This window comes from Pristis pectinata, chromosome 2, assembly GCF_009764475.1.
Source record: "Pristis pectinata isolate sPriPec2 chromosome 2, sPriPec2.1.pri, whole genome shotgun sequence".
NCBI lineage: Eukaryota > Metazoa > Chordata > Chondrichthyes > Rhinopristiformes > Pristidae > Pristis > Pristis pectinata.
Window position 1 is genome coordinate 36,764,988 of NC_067406.1, and position 12,355 is coordinate 36,777,342.

A 12,355-nucleotide genomic window follows, 5' to 3' on the forward strand; every position below is an offset into this window, starting at 1 on the left:
AGAAAGAATGGATGTGGTACATTTGGATTTTCAGAAGGCCTTGTTAAAGTATCATATGAGAGATTAGTGTGCAAACTTAAAACACGTGTTTAGTTGTAATATACTGGCGTGAATTGAAAATTGGTTGACAGACAGGAATCAGAAAGTAGCGATCAATGGATTGCAAATATCAGGGTATCACAGGGATCAGTACTTGGACCTTAGCTACTCATCAGTAATTTGAATTAGGGAACCATGTGCAATATTTCTAATTGATTCAGCAGGCAAATTCATAGCTGGTGCAGTATAACATGCATAAATGTAAACATATCCAGTTTGGTAGAAAAAACAGAGAGGGAGGAACTTACTTCAATGGCAATAGATTGAAACTGTCAACGTAGAATGGATTCTTGAACACCTGTTTCTGAAAGCATACAGGTGCAACAAGCTATTAAAAAGGCAAATATTATGTTGGGTTTCATTGCAAGTGGTTTTAAGGTATAGAGTATGGATGTATTGCTACACTTATACATGGCCTAGGTGAGATCATATCTGAGTGTTGTGGGCAAGTTTGATCTCTTTAGTGAAGAAAGGATATACTTGCTCTGGAGGGAGTGTGGAAAGACTCATCAGACTGATTCCTGGGATGGCAGAATTGTCTTACCAGGAGAGACTTCGTAAATTAGGCATACTCATTCAAATTTAGAAGATTAAGAGGTGACCATATTGAAAGATACAACATTCTTACAGGGCTTGATAGGCTGGATATGAGGAGGATGTTTTCCCTGGCTAAGATGTCTAAATTGGGGATCATAGTATCAGGATATGAAGTAAGAGATTTTGGATTTAGATGAGGAGACTAGTGAACTTGTGGAATTCTCTAACACACAATATATTTAAGAAGGATATAGGAAAATTTCTAGACAGAAATGGCATCAAGAATTATGGGGAGAGAGTGAGAGTACGATGTTGAGATAGCAGATCTGCCATGACCTAATTGAATGACAGAACAGACTTGAACGATGAATGGCCTTTTCCTGCTCCAATTTTTCTGTGCTTACGTGTTCACATGAAGATTTAGTGCACTCACAGAGCTAGTTTGTCAGTAGGAAGGTAGTAGGGATGCTGGGGGAATGGTAATGAATGATGATAACTACACAGGCTAGGTCCAGAACACCCCAACTCATTAAACTTACACTTAGTCTACTTTCCTGGGTGGATATAAAGATCACACAATGCCAAGTCGAAGATGAGGAAGGAAGTTATCCAGCTGATCATTTTTGAAATTGTCCAACAAGTCTAAAATGATTGGAAGAATATAAAGAGATAGAGTGGCTTTAAATGTAATGAAGGTGTTTCAGTGATACTCCTGCACTCAAATGCCCATTTTTGGAATGTATTCCCAGTTCAATAGATTCAATAAATTTATATCCTTTCATATGAATTCATTCCTCTCAGAGTTGAGAGGATTGAATTCATATGAAAGGATATAAATTCATCTTGAAGAATAATGTGGTATTGTAGGATCATGTCTTGGCTGATATTTAGTTCTATTGAAGTAATCAATATGAGCAAATCAATACTTTTAACACTCAATGAGAAAAACCAAAAACTGCATTTTTTGCATTGGAAGTCTGAAATATAAGCAAAAACAGGTCAGGCAGCATTTGTGGAGAGAGAAACAAGTTAATGTCTCAGGTAGCATTCATTTTGGGAGGATGAGAACATAAAAGCAAGGATGTACTGCTGAGGCTTTATAAGGCATTGGTCAGACCACATTCGGAATATTGTGACCAATTTTGGGCCCCGTATCTAAGGAAAGACGTGCTGGTCATGGAGAGCATCCAGAGGAGGTTCACAAGAGTGATTCCAGGAATGAAAGGTTTAACGTATGAGGAGCCCTTGATGGCTCTCGGCAGGTACTCGATGGAGTTCAGAAGGATGACGGGGGATCTCACTGAAACCTAATGAATATTGAAAGGCGTGGATAGAGTGGATGTGGACAGAGCATTTCCGTTTAAGCTTGTTTCAGATGAATTGTAGCACAGCCTTAGAATGAAGGGACGTCCCTTTAGAACTGAGATGAGGAGGAATTTCTTCAGCTAGACGTTGGTGAATCTGTGGAATTTGTTGCCACAGAGGGCTGTGGAGGCCAAATCATTGGGTGTATTTAAGGCAGAGATTGATAGGTTCTTGATTGGTAAGGAGGTTAAGGGTTACAGGAAGAAGGCTGAAGAATGGGGTTGAGAAAAATAAATCAGCTATGATTGAATGACAGAGCAGAGCCGATGGGCTGAATGGCCTAATTCTGCTCCTATATCTTATGGACTTACGGTTAATAACATTTCACCAGGACTGATTGAACAGGACTGTTACAGCTAGCAACAAAGGTAGAGGATCAATAAATAAAAGATGAGAGTAGAACAATACAATTGAAACCAAATCTTTGATTCTTTTGAGGAGCATGAGTAAGTGTTTTGTGGGGTGAATCTGTAAGCCCGTGAGCAATTATTTTAACTTTGACCTCATGCATAGATTAGTCCAAATCCATATTGTTGCATGAAACAAAGTTAACCTGATAAAAAGCACAGGAGAAATGTCAGCATGGTACATAATGGTTCTCTTGTTGAAGCTGTATCAATGTATAAAGAATAAAATGGCTGCTCACATTCAAGCTGGTTACATTGGAAGTCATGGTGTATATGACTGAGTGTTTGAGCCTTTCAATTTATTCATAGAATATATGAAAATGTTTCTTTAAAGCAAATAACATTGGAAATAGATGGTGATTGAGAGAAAGTACCTGTATAAAATAATGCTTTATGGAAGTGCAAGAAAGCTATCTTTCTGACTGAAATACGTTCTGAATCATAAACTACGTCAGCAAATCTTTTGATGCCCACAAAAAGCAAGAGGTGTTTTATTCAGCAAAGTCATAGAGAAGTTACAGGATCATATTAATTGTGTCAGAAACTGGCAGAAATTGTGGGCAGCTACTACTTTGGAACTAGGAATCAGGCAGATCTCTCAGTGAGTATGTTGTCTCATTGAAGGACCCGCCTCAGAAATATAACTTCAATAATTCTTTAAACCTCAACCACTTGACAAATTTCCTTGTGATTAAATTGATGAACACATTCAAGTAAAATTAGCAAGCATGCAAAATTTCACACTTGTTTTTGGGTACATTATGTGGAGGTGGGATCAAAAAGTGCAAATACAACTGCAGCTCTTTGCCTCAGAACAGTAGGAAAGGATTTCAAAGCAGAAGCCAAAGCATATATATGAAACTGGCTCAAATAATTGCTTTCAATATAGTGGAAGCCTTCCATCAAATGATTGTCAATTCAGAGTGAAAAATTGTTTTAGCTGAAAGGAAAAAGAGTGTATATCCTCAGCAGGCAAGTCGAAAGCCAAGTCAACCAAAGGTATTCTGATAGTATGATTTCTTCACAGTGAAGTTTTACAATGAATCGTGATAGAGTGAAAGTCTCTATTGCCTTGAAGCCAAGCCAATGGAGAATCATGGAAAATGCAACAATGAGACAAAAGTGTGAATAAATGGTGAATCTATTAATCCAGGCATCCACACAGTAACAGATTACTCCTTAATGGGTATAGATACAAATCTAAGTGATTTCAGCAAATGAGGAATAGAGTAGAATTGAAAACCTATTCAGGAAAGAAATGAAGATTTTACGTAAAATGTTGAATATGTCACAATGGTCAGTGTATACAACTACTAAGAGTTACAGCTGATTACGTAAACTGACCAACATTGAGGGACAAAGGTTGGCTCAGAACAATGAAGCTGGACTGAAAAGATAAGTTCAGCATAGGTGCTTCAAAATCACACAGACAAGACTATTGGATTAGTTTATAAAAACATTCAAAAATATCCACATGGGTATTACAGATTACAATGTCCAAATCTGTATTAAACCAGATGCACATCCAATCCACAGTAAACCTTGCACCATCCCACCTACCTTGAAGAACTAGGTGCAGCAAGAGCTAGATAATTAGAAAAGAACCACATTCTATTAAATTGAAGCCAGAGTGACTGGGAAAGAATAATTGTAGAGATGCCTAAAGACTATTTGATTATGTTTTGATTACAAAATGACATTGAACCAAGCAGTTAACAAGAAGCAGCATGCATTGCCTATTTCACACAAAGGTAACAGTAGTCAAAGTTTTCACCAAGCTAGATCCATCATATGCTCAGCCGGATGTGCACAAGGAAAATCAGCAGCATTTGATAACCAATACACATAAGAGTCTTTATTTGTACATTAAATTAGTTTATGAAGTGAAAATGCTACTGAAGATCTTTCAAACTACTATGGCTAAGATTCTGCAAGATATGGATCATTGTTTATGTAATCAAGATGATCTTGTAATAGCCACAAGTACCAAAGAAGAAAATCTTCAAATATTAGAGGAGGTGAACAGACAGTTAGACAAACACAATATAATGCTTAATAGAAGCAAGTGCACATCTCTATTGCACAGAAAAAAATGCAGTTTAACTTCGCTAAAAGTAATGATGGATTGCAAGTTATAAAGACAAGAAAGTGTGAAAACATTGCAGATTTAGTTCACGCTAGGTATGGGACATTTCTGTGGTAGATTTTTGTCAGATCATGCCAAATTATTGATGCTGTAACAGCAAACGTTGAAGAAATACAAAAAAATGGCAAAAAACAGCAAAAGGTTATTCCAGGGGACTTCTGTAAAAAGAGACTGGGAAGTGAGTGTTTGTTAGTTGAGTTTAATACAGCATTTCTGTTTAAACTTGTTTCAGATGATTTTGTAGTAGTTGTAATAAGTCACAATGTATTACATGCATTGATGAAATGCGAGAAAATCTCTTTCTGTTTGGATTAGAACCGGACACTAATGGTAGACAAAAGAGCATCATTTCACCCTATCAGAGAAATTCAGTTTGTTCTGCCCATCTTCCCCCTTCCCCACTACTATCACCATCGCTGCTATCTGGGCTACTATGTTTTTCCCTTTTCTCAGTTCAGACGAAGGGTCTCAGAACTGAACTATTAACTGTTTCTATTTCCGTAGATGCTGCCTTATCTGCTGAGTTTTTTGAACATTTTCTGTTTTTGTTTCAGATTCCCAGCATCTGCATTCTTTTTTGATTTTCAGTTGATCTTACTTCAATCAAATCATGAGAGTGGAAGAGAAACAATTGAGACAGAAATGAAATAATGGTTCAAGTCATGGTAACAAATGATTTAAGCAACATAGCAGAGTTTATGTGTTAATACCACCTAACAAATCTGACTTTCAGAAATGGGACATTGGTGTGATTTGGAGAAATATTCCATGAAAGTTGGAGATAAAATTAGAAGTGTACATCTAAATTACTTATGAGCAAATATCAAAGAGTTCTGTGAATATGGGTGCATTCCAGAAGTTAATTCAGTGGAGATTGTGGAAGAATTGAGTGAAGAAATGACACTTCCTCAAGTCAAAAGGTCAATGTAATGACATAAGTTTCTTTGAGAAGATCAAAGAGGTTTTATAAGTCTGTGAGCAGGTTAAATCTGCTTTAATATGTATTATATTTTTCTCTCAAAAAAGGCAAGTAATGGATTGTATTAAGTGACTGATGCACAGTATAGTCAGTGGTTGACTGAACTGGTTGCATATATTCTAGCAGCTCTCCGTGGCCTTCATGTTTCTTTGCATTCTCTGCCTTGTCCAAGTTAAAAGTAACAACTCATCCACAGGAACTTGAAGGAAGCACTAAAGGAAGCCAAAGGTCAGAATATATCCTGGTTGAGGGAACTTCAATATGTGGTTCATTACTAGCTTGCCAATGACATGTCTTGGTATAGCTGAACCTCAGCCAGGTGTGAGGGTCAAGATGATGAAGTAACTAACCTAAATTCATCCTCACTAATGAGCTGTTCGGGTACACATTTGCTCATGCAAATAACAGGAGGGGTGAATACCAAATTAACCTTCTGATTATCTTCAATGCAAGATAGGCTCCGTCATGTGCTCTCACAATATTGTTGAGATAATTAAACCAATAACACATCAAAAGTTCTAAACTAGTCATTCATGAGGTCCTGTGGGCCACGTCAGCTGCAGAATAGTATGTGCTTCATACTAATATGTAACTTCATAGTTCAGCACACTCTTCATTCCTTGATCCAACAGGTCGAAAAGGTTTGTATGAGACCAGACCTACCTTTCTGTCTCCTGTTAAAACAAAGCATTATGTTTTACTATTCATTTTCTGGGAACTCAGTGTTGCTGGCTAGCATTTATTTCCCATCTGTAACTGCCCTTGAGAAGATGGTGCTGAGCTATATTCTTCTAGTGAAGGTATTCCCACAGTGCTGTTGGGTAGAGATTCCAGGATTTGGACCCAGTGTCGATGAAGACTATTTCCAAATCAGGATCATGCCTGAATTGGAGGGATTCATTAGGTGCTGATATTTTCTTTCACCTACTTATCCTCTCCCTTTTTGTGGTAGAAGTTGCTGGTTCAAGAGGTACTGCAGTACACACTTTAGCCTCTGTATGCTAGTGCTGGAGAGAATGAATGTTTAGAGTGGTGGATGAAGTGCCAATAAAGTGAGCCGCTTTCTCCTAAATGGTGTCATAGTTCTGGAGAGTTGCAGTAATCCAGGCGGGTGGAATAATTCCATCACACTCTTGGTTAGTGATTTATAGGTGAGTGGAAAATCACCACAGCACATTCAGTCTCTGAACTGTTCTTGTAGCCACAGTATTTATGTGGTTGGTACAATTGGGTTTTGGGCCAATGGTGATTCATCAGGACAGTCAGTGTTGGTGATGTCATTGAATGTTAATGGTAGGGGATTAGATTGTCTATTTTCTTGCTGAATGCAGGCAGGGACTACTTACTTCATTGAAGGATTGTGAACGGAATCATACATTGTACAATGATCAGCAAACATTATCAAGAGATCATTTTTGCCTTCCTTATCTCATACACCAATACTCACTCCCTCTACAATTGGTCCTATTCACTTAAGTTGACTGCTAGTGCAGGTTGAACTCCAGAGTAGAGGTTGAATTTCCCCTGCAGTCCTTTGAAATAATTTACAGCAAATGAAGAAAAAAAATCTGAAACAAAAACAAAAGCTGGAAATACTCAGCAGGTCAGGCAGCATCTATACAGAGAGAAACAGTGTTAACATTTCAGGCTGAAGACCCATCATCTCACAGTCATGGACAGTTAGCTGTCCATAACCGGGTTCTATTCTTAAGCTTGCCCAGACAAAATAGGTAAGATCAAGAACCCAGGCTGACAAGGTATCTGTGACTGATAAAATACAACTCTGTTCTGCTCTGACATATTTTATGAAGCTGGAAAATTTTACTCCTGATCCACCAAAAGTACCACTTCTTCTTCTTGATGAATCATAAATGGAAAGCAAGCATAACACTAGATGCCATGTAATTGCTGTTTTCTCAGCTAAATAGCCTTTGGTGACAAGTTTGCCTTCTTAAGATACAACTTTAAGATGTATTTGTAGTGGTGAAACTCAGGGCTAATGCAACATAAACCATGACATTGCCAGTTATAGTGCATGGAATATTGTTCAATATAATTACCATAAGAACTTCTTCGTATAAAACAAGAGGCAAAAAGGAGTAAATTTTAAATAAAGCCTGAACTCTACCTGTACTATTGAAGGAGATTTTGTTGTAGAGTTAGTTTGTTGTTTTGGCTCTTTATCCATTGTACTGTGTCATTCCATGAACCATGGCAACAAAGCAGGACAGGCTTGAATCCCAGATGATGACTGTCCTCTGCATCTAATGTGCAGCCACTCCACTGGCACTAAACACAATAATTATCAGCTGCATGATTCCTAATGTGCTGTAAACTAGTTATGGCATCAGACAAAAAAATGGGCATGATTTAATTTGTGCTTGTTAATGGAAATGGAAGGAGGTGCTATAGAATTTTTGTGCCTCAGATATCTCTTCATATTTTCACGTCAATACACATGAGACTGCCTGTTCTATCATAATGAGAAAGATGGAAAACCAATTTTTTTAACCTTTAGATTAATGATATTTTTGTATACCTGACCTGCTCTGGTGAACTATTTGATACAACATTGTTCTTTACTAATTCTTCTTTCATTTATTGATAACTCATCACATTGGAATAAATGAGACAACAATATGTAGGTCTTGAACCTTCTGCATTAGAATTCTTACATCCTTCCTGTTTTCAAGTATCCTATAGGAGCTTCAGCAAATGCAAGAAACTGTCCATGCAAGGAAATGCAAGAAAAAGCACACCTGAAAAATCCTATCTCATAGCATTTGGAAACTGGTGACTGTAGTACTATGTAATAAATCTCTTAGATCTCAGTACTTCCAACCAATCCAAATGAGCAGTGGATGAGGAGTAGTTCACTAGCTAACATCTTGCTTTTTCATTGGGTATCTTGGATCCCAATACACATTCCTCCAAAATGTAACACTGCATCACCAAACTTTCATAATAGACATTACTTTGTGAGAAATGAACCTAGAATTTTATGACATGTGATACTGCTCTGATTGTTTAAAGTGTAAGATAAAATAACAAGCAAGTAGGTTGATTGGTGTCGAGTACTGTTGAAGCTACACACACTCAGAGAAGTGGAACATGTCCTGTCACCCTCCTGAGGTGGAGGGAGCTTGGAGAGTCAGGATGTGAGATACTTGCTGCAGGACACACACCTTCTGACTTCAGTTTGAAATCACAGGGCCTCTTCGGCAGTTCCACGTAAGTGTCTGCTCAGTGGAACCCCTCAGAATGTTAATAGTAGGGAATTTGGCAAATATATTAATTAAACTCTGTTTTTTTGGAGATGGTTGCACTTGTGTGGCCCAAGACAGAATGTTGTTTAGATTTTGCAGCATGTGAGCACACCTGCTTTATTAACTGGAGAGAAACTGAATACTCTGCAAACATCAGTGGAAGATTCTGACTTCCTGATGGAAAGAGTTCATCGACGAAGCAGCAGAGGATGGCTGGTGTAAGGACCATTGCCACTTCTGCAGTGATGTCCTGAAACAGAGATGATTTGCATCTAGTAACCATTTTCTTTAGTGCTTGGTATAATACTACCAGAGAAGTTGCCTGATTTTCATTGATGGCATTTCTACTAGGTCACCAAAATAATCTACTCATTAAATATTGCCTTGAAATCAACGGTGGTAAATCTCACCTTACCCTTTAGGTCCTAGCCATGAAGTCATACAGCACAGAAACAGGTCTTTTGCCCCAACTTGTCAGTGCTGACCAAGTTGCCTACTTGAGCTAGTCCCATTTCCCTACATTTGGCACATATCCCTCTAAACCTTCCCTATCTACCTGTCCTTTCCATACCCATCTAAATGTCTTTTCAATGTTGCAATTGTACCCATCTCTAACACTTCTTCTGGCAGCTCGTTCCATATACCCACCACCCTCTGCGTGAAAAGTTGCCCCTCAGATCCCTTATAAATCTTTCCCCTTTCACCTTAAGAATTGACTCCCCTACCCTGGGAAAATGACTGTGACCATTCACCTAATCAACGCCCTCGTGATTTTATAATATTGGCCAATAAATGCTGACCTTGTTAGCATGGTCACCTTCTCCTTCTGGATAATAAAAATCCTGAGAAGGATGATGGTGGCACTGAGAGTGAGGGTTTGAAGTCAAGTTCATCCATGAGTTCTTCCATAACAAACTTCCATGAGGTCATAGCCCCCTCACTCTCAAGCACTTAGTTCAGATATTTTTTAACTATAGATAACTTTAAACAGGCTATGGCAATCATCACAGGTCACCACAAAGTTGAAGGACTTCAGATTTGGACTGGATATCACCTTCTTTGCATAAACTGAGCAGTAGAATGTCCATGGCATCGGAATCATGAGATCCAGAGCACAAGAGTAATTGTTAAAAAAAGAGGATGGTTTAGTAGCATCAAATCTGATGTCCATCAATAAAGACACTCACTATTAAACCTTGGACATATTTGTGACAATACCACGAAAGTTCTTTCCTTGTTACGGAGATCAAAGAAGCATGAGATAACGTCCATAGAATCTGCAATAGCTCCCAATGTCAACAAAACAAAAGAGCTGGTCATTGACTTCAGGAAAGGGGGGCGGTTTACATGCACCTGTCTACATCAATGGTGTGGAGGTTGAGAGGGTTGAGGGCTTCAAGTTCCTGGGAGTGAACATCACTAACAACCTGTCCTGGTCAAATCATGTAGATGCCACGGCCAAGAAAGCTCACCAGTGCCTCGACTTCCTCAGGAGACTAAAGAAATTTGGTTGTCCCCTTTGACTCTCACCAACTTTTACCGATGCACCATAGAAAGCATCCTATCTGGATGTTTCACGGCCTGGTATGGCAACTGTTCTGCCCAGGACCGCAAGAAACTGCAGAGAGTTGTGGACACGGCCCAGCGTATCATGGACACCAGCCTCCCCTCTTTGGACTCTGTCTTTACCTCTCGTTGTCTTGGTGAAACAGCCAGCATAATCAAAGACGCCACCCATCCGGGACATTCTCTCTTCTCTCCTCGTCCATCGGGTAGAAGATACAGGTGCCTGAGGGCACGTACCACCAGACTTAAGGACAGCTTCTACCCCACTGTGATAAGACTATTGAACGGTTCCCTTATACAATGAGATGGACTATGACCTCACGATCTACCTTGTTGTGACCTTGCACCTTATTGCACTGCACTTTCTCTGTAGCTGTGACACTGTACTCTGTACTGTTACTGTTTTTACCTGTACTACTTCAATGCACTTTGTGTTAACTCAATGTACTGCGCTGTGTAATGAATTGACCTGTATGATTGGTTTGTAAGACAAGCTTTTCACTGTACCTCGGTACAAGTGACAATAATAAACCAATACCAATACCAAGTATGAAGTGGTCACGATCCAATAGGCACCTCTTCTTCCAGTGAGGTGTAGACCGCACCTTTGGTGGCCACAAAGAGATCAAATAAGTTGCACGTTGGCTTTCAAACCCTACAACTGAAAGCTATCCTTCTGCGTAGACAGAACTCAGTTGAAAAGATGAGCTTTAGAGAAATTTTCCTGACAACAGCAGTGCACATTGAGCATATGACTTGTTCCCTGCTTGCAGTACCACAGCAGGGGCACTGAGAAGGCAACACCTGGCTGAGAAGGTACGGAATCCAGGGAAGAGCTTGCAGCCACAATTCTAGGAGCAAACTTGCAAGGAAGAGGTTCATCTCAGTCACATAAAATCAATGCAGCATGGACGCAGCAAATCCTTTCTTGTGATACAAATAGGAGAACTTAATATATCCTATTAGTTATATTAGGATATAACTTATATAACTAATATTAGTTATTCATTATATTAATAATGAATAACTAATATTAGTTATTAGTTATTAATAATATATGGAGAGTGCATACTTGCATTTTTGTGTGCTTCACAATACGTTTTCTAATTGGATTGTGAAGCCCACAGAAATGAAGTGTTATTGAAAATCATGGACTCTGCACTTGGATTGTGAAGTCTGCAACTTTCATTCCTGGGTTCTCCCAAGAAGGTGGCATCTATCATCAAGGACCCTCACCATCTGGGACATGGCCTCTTCTCATTACTACCATCTGGAAGGAGGTACAGGAGCCTGAAGACTGAAAATCAACAATTCAGGAACAGCTTCTTCACCATCAGATTTCCGAACGATCCATGAACCCATGAACGCTACCTCATTATTCCTTTATGTACTATTTATTTATTTTTGTAATTTATAGATTTTATGTCTTTGCACTGTATTGCTGCCACAAAACAACAACTTTCATGTCATATGTCAGTGAAAATAAATCTGATTCTGATTCTGATTCTGAACACCCAGAGAATTCCACTCTGCTCAGAGACATAGAGGCATCCAATGTTGTCTAATATTGGATGGTGGAAATCTAAAATAAAAAGAGGAAATGCTGGAAATACTGAGCAGGTCAGGCCACATCTGTGGGAAGACAAAGAGCTAACATTTCAGGTTGAAGACTCTTCATTACAACTGGCAAGGAGACAAAAGAGGCTTGTTAACCTGCAGGGAGTGTGGGGGAGGGGGATGTCTCTGGTTGGGTAAAACCGGGGTGATGTTAAGGATAAGGTGTGAACAAGGTTATCTGGTTAATGAGTGAATAGGAGCAGTTAGAGAGTGAGAACATAGGTAAAAGAAAGTGGAGTTCCAAAAAGCAGAGCAGGAAGACATGCCTGGTAGGTCGGACTGGGCATGTCCTCCACTTCCAGAGGGAAAAAAACTAAACAAGCTGAGCCAATGTCACAGATAGGTGACTGGTACAGACAGAGAAATCAAATTA